This window comes from Jaculus jaculus, chromosome 14, assembly GCF_020740685.1.
Source record: "Jaculus jaculus isolate mJacJac1 chromosome 14, mJacJac1.mat.Y.cur, whole genome shotgun sequence".
In the NCBI taxonomy this organism is placed as follows: domain Eukaryota; kingdom Metazoa; phylum Chordata; class Mammalia; order Rodentia; family Dipodidae; genus Jaculus; species Jaculus jaculus.
In genome coordinates, this window is record NC_059115.1 from 42,577,452 (window position 1) to 42,590,029 (window position 12,578).

General features: G+C 34.5%; 1 protein-coding gene across 1 annotated transcript in view; it reads right to left on the reverse strand.

Annotated features, from left to right (window-relative positions):
- LOC101610386 (contactin-6) overlaps positions 1–12,578 on the reverse strand; it is a 366,424-nt gene that overhangs the window by 339,675 nt on the left and 14,171 nt on the right.

Below are 12,578 nucleotides of genomic sequence, written 5' to 3' on the forward strand. Positions count from 1 at the left end.
TACCGTGGGATATGTAATTACAACTTGCCATGTCTCTGTCTTCTGGGACATACTGCAGTTTCTTGGCAATTAGTTTGATAATGAAGACTGTTGTCGTACTTGCTGATTATTTGCAAATGATTGAGTGTGAATCCTGGCTTTATTTTCCAATGACTATTTTTGTCATTGAGAAACTTATCTATCTAGATACAGTTTATATTTCTCTATGTAAAATACCTGTGGACAACATATCACTTAGGATATTTTTGTCATATTGTTGGAACAATAGATACTGAGTTAAGTTTGTATAGCCTTGTTCACTGTAGCTACTTTTTTACTGTAGATAATAATTCAAATTCCATGTCATATATTATAAAAGAGATCAAACAAATACCATGGAGGATTACAAAATTTCCTCACTAACTACTAAGCTTTATATTATTTTTACTTATAAGGTATTTAATGATGCTATACTTCATGGAAATTTAGTGAAAAGATCCCTTTCAGTCATTGTGCTGAGTTTTGATACTAAGATGTGCCTCACTGTAGATCTTGACTCAGCCCCTCATTGTCTTAATGTACAAATGACATCACCTTTTGGTAGTTTCTATACTGCAGATACATATACACACCACCCACACCCACCCATCCACCCACCAACCAACACACCCACACCCAACAACACACCCAGCCACCAACACACCCACTCACCCACCTAAAACACACACACACCCAACAACACACCCAGCCACCAACACACCCACACCTGAATTTTCCTGCTTTAAGAGTCTATTTTAAACATCTTCAGAGTTTTGAGTTTGTGTATAGCCCTCCATTCAAAGAACAATAGATACTATTGATTTTCTTCATTCATGTACACCTCCTTACACTTTATGAGATCCTAAATCAAGAAGCAATTTTTGCTTTTTGACAATGATAGAGAAAGTACCTACTTTTCCATGATAGCATATCTACTTTATGTGGTTGCTTTAATAAAATAATAGAGGGTAAAACTGATTTTTCTGTTCCTTAGTAGAATTGGGTTTGTTTTAAAGTCAATCTTTTAATAAGACTGGGTGTTTACATACCCTAAATCAAAAAAGTAATTCTGTTTTTCTGACATTACAACGTAAATAGGTGATTCTTCTGTCTTTATTTATTAGCCTTAAATCCATGCTTTCTCAATGTATTTGATATCAATGTGATATACAGAAAGCAACAAAACATTTTCCAAAGGATAAAGGTCTGATATGTTCTTGGTCCTCATCAAGGGTAATGCAGAACTTATAGATTAGTGCTCCCATAGGAAATGAGAATTTTAACACCCCGTCTGCATGCAGTATGTAATAGATCTATCACTGAGACCTATTAGAAAAATCTGTGTGTGGTAAAATATAAAATAACTAGACTTTAGAAATTATAAGATAATAAGATGCAATAAATCACCAAATATGCATTACTAGTTCCACCATTAAAAGGCTGATAACTAACACCAACACAAAACATTTCCATGTATCTAAATGAATATGTGTACCTTGTGGTACATTTAGATAGATGGGAGCTCATCATTAAAATGGTTAAAAATAGTGTAAAAACACTCCGTAATTCCTTGCAAATATATTCAGATGAAATAATATAAAATGAATTGTGTGCTAAGTAAAAATATATGTGGAAGACTCAAAGTGACTATGCCCTTTTGAAACAATCAATAGCAGGAGGAAAATCATGGACTCTGCTGGCAGAGTCAAAACATATTACCACAAGACAAACAGTATTTAAAACTGAAAATAGAAAACACTGACAATAATAGCTTCCTTACATTATTTTGACCCTTTAAAACTGTGTAATGTGTACTGTAAGATTTGTTTCCTTTATTGTTTGGTAGGTTTTAAATAAGAAAAATATAACTTAAAGTATTATATTACTTTTTACTCCTAAATTCCCATGCAACTGCAAAAAGGGTCTTTGCTTCTATTTGCATGAACAGAGAACTCCCTGAGTGGTATTTCTCTATAGACATCAGTGGAATTCCTTCTCAGGTCTTTGGAAAATTCAGTTTCTCTTGAATTCAGACAGCTGTCATTAGATTAAAAATAATTCTAGCTTGAGTATCCAACATAACTGGTGATTTAATTGATTTGTCTATAGAATTTCCACATTCCTATAAAATACTTGTCAAGAAGACTAATCAAGACTTAGGTCTGAGAGGACAGTCCATCATAACAGGAAAAGCTGGTGAAGGAAGCTGAGGAGCAGGACACACTGCTTCCAGTCAGAAAGCAGGCAAAGGTGAATGCTAGTGCTTCACAAACATTTTTCATTATATTCATGCCTATATCAATTCTATGAGATAGTACCACCACATGCATAGGGGAGGGTCTTCACTGCTCAGTTAAACCTCCTGGAAATATCCTTTTAGAAATAGCCAGTGATATGTTTCTTTGGGGAGCTTAAATCCCATCAAGTTGACAATGAAGATTTATCATCATACAAATTATACCTGTAAGTCTAAGAATTCATTATTTAATTACTAAATTAAAAACATAAACACAGATATGAACATGTTGTAATCACAATAAATATTTTTTTATAGCAAACACACAAATGCAGACCTAATTAATACAAATTTAATCTTAATTTGTTGATGTTGGTTCCATTGTCATTACCTCTACATCTTGTTCTATAATTATTCAGAAATAAAAGGTATCTATACAATAAGGATTTTTGCCACCACCAATGAGTTAAAAGATTATTGTGTAGAAATTTAAGATCAGAATGTAAATGCTAAAGAGCTTTTTTTGCCCAGAGTAATTTTCTGTATAATGTATAGACACACTGAATATTAATCATAATTATAGTTGTAAATACTGAATCTTATATCTCTAAGTTCTTCATATCTTAAGAAGGGATTTAGTTAACCCCTTAAATAACTGCATGTGATACAGTTTTCAATCTTATGACCTGTACTTCAACTAGCTTCATTCAGTAGGTAACCTTTTGTAGCTCAATTCTTTGGATATCTATCTCAAGTGATTCTGTTTTGCTTGGACCATAAGCCTGACAGATATTTGCCTGTTTTTAGGGTTAAAACTCTAAAATCATGCTAATTGTGACCATTAACACCTAGCATAAAAGGCAAAAGACAGCATCACAGAAGAGAAATATCTTCAAAAATTAGACACCACATCTGGAAGGAGCCTAAACATCAATTACCACTTCAGTTTTCTCATGCTGGAAAATTTAGGCTTCTGATCCATTTTGTTTTGATCATCTGCAGGTTTAAATGTGGTTAATAACACATTTAAAGTCCAATCTAATTTTTAACAGGGAAGATTATTTAATTCTGCCCTATCACAATATACATATTAAAAATGGCACTCTTGCCATCTACATGAATTACAATGATGTTCTTCAATTTTCTATTAGTAAATATTAAATCATATCATTAAGCATAGATGATTGAATTTAACTAAAAGTTTAGCTCTGAGGTATACAATTGAAAGTTTAGAGAGTTATATTAAATTATAATATTATATAAATTATAATATTAAGTTATAAATTTGAACAATATCACTCACTTTATGATTTCTTCTCTTGCTTTATCAGAAAATATTATGTTCACCAACATACCCTACTTCATTTCTCTAACTACTAATATTATTGCAGCAGTTACTTTCAAGTCAACTCTATTAGAATATAAAGTGCCTAGATTTAACATGCATCTATCATGTCTTTGAAGAATGAGATCAGCATTTAAACAGGTACCATAAATAAAATATAATCCCTACAATGTAGCTGAGCAACAATGAATTTATTGAAATTCTGAAAAGAACAACAAAAATATAAAATAAGAAAGGGAGAAATCACTAATCACTCCCTTGTTGTGTGCCTGCCTCTTTTCCTCAGAATTGGATTTTACATATAATTTTACAAGGGTTATTCTGTTTCTCATATCTGCTATACTCTTGTGACTAGGTCTCTATAGCAGACAGCTTCAAGTTCACTGAGATGAACTTCTAGACCAGGCACAGTTATGGAGGAAGGGATATTTATTGAAGCTTACAGATCCAGGGGAAGTTCCATAATGGCCAAAGGAGTTGGCCTGCCCTCACAGGTCCAAGGAAAGAGAGAGAGAGAGAAAGAGAGAGGAGAGATAGAGAGAGAGAAGCACAAGCCAAAAAGCCAAAAGCCACAACACACTTCAGGAATTCCAACTAGGCATGCTTTGCATATCTTTACATTGAAATCTGAAACCCACTACCACACCTTAAGATCCACCCAGTGACACTGCCTCCAGCCAGGTGGCTGCACATGCAAACTACAAACAAATAAAAGAAAAACTGAATATATTGGGGGCCACCTATTCAAACCACCACAGTCTCCAATCTATAGGCAGCAGGGTATAGAATATTTTAGACTCTTTAGCCAGAAGTGGTGCTGCATGCCTTTAATTCCAGCATTCGGGAAGCAGCAGTAGGAGGATTGCAGTGAGTTAGAGGCCACACTGAGACACCATATTGAATTCCAGGTCAGCCTGGGCTAGAGTGAGACTCTACCTCATAAAGCCAAATAATAAAAAGAATATTTTAGAATCTTTAATCATGTGAGCCACTCTTCTTAATAAACATCCATACTATTAAATATATCTCACAGTCAGTTCTTAAGCTCTAGAGAATCCTATTGTAATCATTACATCAGAAGTACTCAGTGTTTTTTATACTGTTTGTAATTATTGACTAAAAGAACATATGTTGATAAAACAAAATTATCTCAGCATGGAACAAAACTCAAGTGAAATGTACATTTCATAAAGATGTCCTATCATACACATATGTATATAAAAACACATGCATCATGTATATGCATATACATTGCTACATTTTTATTTAAATGGTGAACTTAGATATATATGCAGTAAAACAGGAAGTTCATTGGGTAGACCTTTAACCACAATATTTATAACCTGATATAAAAATAGAAATTTATAAAGGCTTTCAAGAATGAAGGGGATTTATATATTTGCCTGACTCTAAGTACATGGGTAATATGCGAACCAGCTTGACTCTTCAATTATTTTCCTCAAACACCAAAATCAACGTATAATTCTTGCTTGTTGTTCTTTCTTCACAATGCAAGTAACTTTGCACATAGCCTGAGCAATGAAATAAAAATGAAACTAAAAAGAATTTCCTGTTTCTAGATTTACCTTGTCCTATTTAGGAATTTACAGTTTTAAAGAATACTACATCCAAAATTAACCACTTACAACTTTTCTATATAGCTTTGTGCCATATGTACCTTGGCATACTTCAATAGAGATGAATCAATAATGTGTTATTGATCTACAGTACTGAAAAAGAAACAATGGAAGATATTTCATGGCAATTTATTTTCCTTGAAAAACTAAGCAATTGACCATAACAAAAATTTGCATGATGGGCTAGAGAGATGGCTTAGCCTTTAAGAGTTTTCCTGTGAAGCCTAAGGACCTTGGTTGAGGCTCCATTCCCCAGTACCCACGTTAGTCACACGCATAAGGGGGCGCATGCATCTGGAGTCTGTTTGCAGTGGCTGGAGGCCCTGGTGCTCCCATTTTCTCTCTCTCTGCCTCTTTCTCTCTCTGTCTGTCACTCTCAAATAAATAAATAATAAACAAAAAATTAATAAAAAATGCATGATAAGTCATTTCAAGCCTCTAATGATTAAAACAATCATTACTGGTAACTTCTTAAAATTCTATTGGTATACTAGACATTTTGTTATACATATATGGTATCCCCTATGGTAGCTAACTTTGCAACAGACAGTAGATCCAGCAGTGCCTCCCTTGCAAGTCTCGCAGCTGACTTGATGCTGGTAAGACTGTTTCACTCCATAAGCCTCCACTTTTTGCAAGGTGTCTCATCCACTGAGGAACTTATAGACCTTTTGATTTTTTTTCAGAATGATGTACTTCTATTATTTCTGTTCATTAAAACAAGTCACAGTGTTGTACCAAAGAAAGGAAAGAAAATATAACCACTTCAAGCATTTCTTAAAGGAAACACACACCTATATAAACAGGGAAAAGCTATGGACAGCCATCTTTGGGAATTAAGTTCTCTAGTAAGAACCCATGTGTCCATATATATTTTTACAAAATTTCACTAACTCAGACGAGATGAGAAACAGTAGACTTTTCCTTGTCTTTAAAATAAAATGATGTAGGAAAAGATCTAATGGAAATTTTTGGAAAGGTCCCTTTTTTAAATTAATTTTATATTCTCATAAATTAGTATTTCATGTACTTTAAAAACTTTCCACTTTTTTTTTCAAGGGTAGGGTCTCACTCTAGCTCAGGCTGACCTGGAATTCACTATGTAGTCTCAGGGTGGTCTTGAACTCATGGCAATCCTCCTACCTCTGCCTCCCAAGTGCTGGGATTAAAGGCATGTGCCACCACGCCTGCTTTTTTGGACACTTTTGGATTTTAAAGTGGGCAAAATATTAGTTTGCGTTCTTCCAGTTATTTTAAGTGACTATAATAAAAACATTATTATGTGAAATAAAATATTCAGAATTTTTATAATGCAAAGCCTGTTTGCCTTGCTTTCAAAGAAGAAAACCCAGATGATGGTCATTCTCTTTTTGCCTGCACAATTCTTCTATGATTTCCATATCTTCCTGATGCTCAGTATTTCAATCAATAAATGTTTTTACTTGATAGGTCCAGTGGCTTGTTTTACTTCTTTCTCAACAAATTTTCAGTAGCTCCTCTGTTCCTTAAGAAGAAATCCAGAGGGTTAGAATGAGCAATGAGATTTCCTGTTCAGGGTCTAGTACTTCTCTCACCTGCACTGGAACACAGTTTTCTGAGTCATGTGAAACTAAAAGTTTGATTTTACAATCCCTCATCTCTGCCATTTCTCCTGTCATTATATCTTCTTTCTCTCTGCACAGTGTCTCCTCATATTGATCTTGACTATCCCTAACCCTAACCCCATGAAAACCTGTAGATACATTCTTAACTTGCTCATTTTATCTTTTCATACTACCACCATGACTATTCTTTGGAGTATTTAGGTGATTATTTGATGTACTAATTTCATTCAAACATATCTCCTAAAACTGCTATAATATTTATGAGGATATGTCTCCCTCAGCTCTGATAACCTATTCCATATTTTAAGATATGATGCCTACAGGTACACAGCTTATGAATAAACATGCCAATAAATATTAAAATACACTGACTGATGCTTTTAGTGCAAACATAATACCTTACATAACTCAATATATGAGAAAAGTATCAAGCAGATCAAGGTAAAATAATAGCTAGATAACAGAATATGATTTTTATAGGTAGACAAAGTTAATAGTGAGCAAAAAGATCAGAGACTGTTTCCTGTTAGAGAACAAAAAGTAAATTTATGGTGTTGTCACTAACCAGTGTTTCTCAATAATCTTCCTAGGTACATGAGAAAATTCACATTTTCAAGTTGCTGATTACTTTACACAAAAAAAATGTGAATTCAAGTTACTGTTTCACATGTGGGTGGAAATATTTATTTGCCAAAATAAGTATCTGGATTTTTTTAAATAATTAGCAGCATGATGGAGGCCCATAGGCATGTGGAAATGAAAAGCTGAGCCTTCTCATGGAAGATGTTTGCCTCAAAGATGCATATAAAGAGACTTTTTTGATATAAATTACTAAAATATATAGAATTTTTGTTTCTGCATGAAACATTGCTGGGATCATTTAAATAAGTATTGTATAATACCCACATGTTAGCAATTTTGTCTCCCATCCATGAGGCTATTGGGAGTGACAAATATTTAAGAAGTAAGGTCCAATAGAAGGGAATTAGATCATAGTGCTGTTTCCCTGAAGGGAATATTGGGCATACCTGGAACTGGGAAACAAGTCAGATAATGATTCTGCTTTCCAATGTCAAGTTCCCACTAATTTTGAGCTATAAGTATATCTATACCCTTTAAATTCTCTCTAACTTAACAATGGTTATTCCATTTAACCAGTTCTGATTTCACTCTCCATTGAAGATTCTGCTTCTCTTTTTCAGAAGGGAGCAGGACCTGAGGAGATTAATGACCCTGTGCACTTCACCCTGACCCCTGCTGAAACCACAGAGGAATTGGGGTAGTGAGCAAGAGTGCTGCTTTCTCAATGAACTTGATATCAACACAAGGGTGACAGAGATAGAGACTGATGACACTCATATCCTACCAAAGTAGAGACTTAGAGGCTCCTAAGGGCCCATCACTGAAGTAGACTTAAAAGGCACCCAACATATCTCAGGGAATTTTGCATAAGAGATGGCAGAAAGATTGTTTGAGCCACAAGTTGGGACATTATTCACAGAGACATTGCTTCTCCCCCATAACTGACTGCTGCCCCACAATGCATGACCCACAATCCCCATGGGGTTGACCTGCATCCCCATCAAGGAGGGCCTCTTCAGAAAAGGGGCAGGGATGATGGAAAGGATGGTACCAACATGTATTGTCTATATGTTAAGTATGTTTATATCTAATAATAAATAAATAAATAAATAAATAAATAAATAAATAAATAAATAAATAAATGTTGTTTGTCAAAACTAAACATCTTGTTTTACGACTTTTTTCAAATGGAAATTTTATCATTTACTAACATAATTTTGTATAATAATTTAAATTTAAACATAAAAATAACTTTCAGTTTTAGAGCACGTTGGGTAGCTATGCCTTTCATATTTGGGCAGTATATGAAAAATAAAGTATTATACCTTTTACATATAGTTTTCTCTATAAAATGCATAAAATGTTTCTTAAATATATATACATATATGCTGTATAACCTATATGTACTTCAGAACTCTTCTTCCATATCAATTTTCTGAAATCCCAATGATATCCATCATTCATAAAAGGATAGTTTTGAAATGAAATTGTAATTATGTTACAAATAAAATTTCTAATTACTTTATTATTGAGTGGATTAACATGTTTTCTATGGGCAGAAGCATAAGTTTAAGTTTAACATTAACTATCATTTCAATATGCTATTTTTTCACTTTTGGATTTAAATGATGCTATAGTAGCAGACTTGGAATGAGTACATATGTATTTAAATTTTATGTTTTGATATTGCATTTAAAATTTCATTCTTTTTGTTGTTGTTGTTGTTGTCTTGTTTTGGTTTAGTTTTTTGAGGTAGGGTCTCACTCTACCTCAGGCTGACCTCTCCCTCCCTTCTCTCCCTCCTGAGATCTCATCTTCCACTGCCAGCCACATTTATCTTCCAGAGCCAGCTGCTTTCACAATCAGGAGTACAGTCACCCTGCTTGCCCACTAACAGGGTAAAAAGTCCACAGTTGCAACCTGTACAGCCTCTGGCCATGTGGGAGGTGCAGGCCCATTTCACCCTGATGGGCCAGGGATCATATTGATGTTCTGTGTAAACCCAGTTTAAGCTCTGGTTTATTTTCCTCTCACCCTTGTTTTGCTATTTCCCTGTCTCCTTAAGAACTTAAAGCTTCCAGGACTCTTGTATGACATCTTATCTTTTTCTACTACTCTGCCTGGTCACAATATAAGCTGGACAATGGGTCCAAATTGCCTGAGAATGGTACTTTGATTTCCAAATTTTCACTGAAATAAAAAACAAACAAACAACAACAACAACAACAAAAAAAAACTTGTGTCAATGTACAGGGAAATGGTTTAAAATACCCTATTTTTCACTCTGTATGCATGGCTTTCTCTCTTCTCTCTGCTCTATCTGCTTTTCCCACCAGGTCCTTCTAACCACCTCACCCCAACAGCTCCTCCAACTCCCCCAGCCTCTCCTGACACCCTGACTGGAAATGTTTGATTTTAGTCTCCAGAGTTGTAAATAGAATAGAAATTTACAATGGGAATGCATAACTTCTGAATGAATGAATGTGTAAATGGGAAATGGTTGACTAGGGTCTATAGGGAAAGTGGACTTGAACTGAATGTGTGTATATGAGTATGTACATGGCTCACAGTCCTAAGGTTGCAGAATGACTTCTGCTCTGAGCACTGCCATTTCACTGTGGGGATGTTTTCCACAAAGCCCACTGTATGAGATGGTATAGCCAATTTACTGTTGAGTGTCCCCCAGAAGGAACACTAAAAGTAATTAAGATCATAGAAAAAAAAAAAAAAAGCAAGATTCTCCTACTCTTTAAGAGTTGTAAAATGGTAAGATCAAAAAGCAGCCTATAGCCCTGAGGAAAGTGCAAAACTCTTCCTGGAAATTTTCTTAGCTTCCCTCTGTTTCGGAGCCAGGGGCTACAAGCACAGGGAATTCAGGATGCTGGCCCCAGCATGATGATGAATGAATGACAACTCACTATGTGGACTTCTTTTTTTTTAATGTTTATTTATTTATTTGAAAGTGACAGACAAAAAGGCAGAGAGAGAGAGAGAGAGAGTGTGTGTGTGAGAGAGAATGGGCACGCCAAGGCATCCACTGCAAACGAACTCCAGACACATGTGCCCTCTTGTGCATCTGGCTAACTTGGGTCCTAGGGAATCGAGCCTCAAACCGGGGTCCTTAGGCTTCACAGGCAAGTGCTTAACTGCTAAGCCATCTCTCCAGCCCACTATGTGGACTTCTTATAAGAAATTTTTAACTGTTTTGCATTTACTTTATCTCTCTATGCTTCTATGGGACTACTAACAAATAACAGCCTCAAAATTTATGCTTAAAATTTGAAGTACCCAATACTGAGTTTGTAAAAAAGATATGTAAAATTTCCAATAATGTTCAACTCCGCTTTCATAATTTTTTTTAAAAATGTGTTTCAGGAAAACTATAAAAAACAAAGTTCTAAAATCTATATCTTTATTCTGGGTAAATAGTATAAGTCAAATCTGCTCTACTCTTTCTACAAAAAAGTTATTTCCAAAGGGCTTTTGAAGAAAAAGATAATGGTCACGTTAAAAGTGCTGTGGCATGTACAATAAAATTAGTTATGATATGAACTGACAAAAAAGATAAGCTGGAGAGAAAACTTTATATGTTGGATGTTAAATGTTTGATGAAAAAGATTATTACAGAATGGTTATGGGATTGTAAGGTGAAAGTATGTAAATTAAGTTATGAGTAAAGTATGTAGAGGAAGATATGAGTAAGTTTAAACAGAAGGTTAAAGACAAAGTACTTAATCCCATTACAGACTTCTTGAGATATAAAATAACTACTATGCTAGGGCTTGCATCAGACTAACAAAATATGTCCCTGGCTGAGAGCAGGTTACTATGGAATTCAGGTTGTAAATTTAACTTTAACTCATGGATGTTAATCTGGTCATAATAAGAGTTATGAAAGAATGAATTTGAAACTATTTGTAAACCTTTTAACTAAATCATAAGGTCAAAATTGACTCATTAATATTCTCTCCTAAGGTTATTATATCTAAACCCTGTCTCAAAAAAAATGTCACAGAGGAATTATTTATTCTCTTTTTTTCCTATTTTATAAGATAAATAGACCACATTTGAAACATTAAACAGTATTTATCTGTCACACACTAGAAAACTATTTACTTTATGGCAAACAGTAAAAGAAATTTTTAAACAAAGTTATGTTGTGATTTAGGATGTAATTCCTCAGTGCTCCAACAATCAGTCTTAATATTTTAGATTTAACTTATGTCATAACTGAACAAGTTTAACAAAGTACCACAGACAGAATTATAGAGTTTGTTAAGATAAAATAGTTAAAGATAATGTCATAAAAATTTGTGAATGTTAAGAGATGAAAAATATTTATTTTTAGCTCTGTAGTTAAAGGTGCTTATTTACAAAGCCAAATGCACATAGTGGAGCATATATATATATGTAAATTGTTTTGCAGTTCAAGTGGCTGTGGCATGCCCATTCCCTCTCTTTTCCATGAGACTTGTCTCCTTTTTTTAAATTAGATCCTGGCAGTTTAATCCAGTTCCTCTATCCTTTGGATATGTTAAATATAGCTAAATTAATTTCAACAACAGGTAAGTTACCTGCCTTCTTGATCAGATAGGATGTGGAGACCCAAAAATGAATTCCATGTCAGTGTATCTGAAAGAGGATAGTCACATCAAAGGAAATTCAGTCCCCCAGGCTTCCCAAAAGCAGTAGGGTCACTTGGTCAGCACAGCCTTGACTTATCCTAGTAGATGACAATGCTGAGAGTCATAGAACTCTTTACAGGTCCCTAAAAGTCCCTCCTACAGTGCTGTTATTGACCTCCAAAATATGCAGTTAATTCTGGCAGTCTACATGGTCTTAAAAAAAATAAATAAAAGATAAAATAAATAAATAAAATAATAATAATTATAAATAAATGAAATAAATAAATAAAAGACTCTAACATTAACTGAAGTCTTCTGCCTCTACCTGTCCCTGATTAACATCACCTAAAATGACCCCAGCTCCTCCCACTTGCCTTAGCCAGAATCAGAGCTATTCCTCAGGGCCCCTCTTTCCTTAGCCCTTACCCAATCTCATCCATGGATAAGTACACTGACACCTGAACAGACATTCTTAAAATTAAACTTTCTTGTGTTCTTACTCTTCCCATGATCGCAAAATGCCCCTCTGCC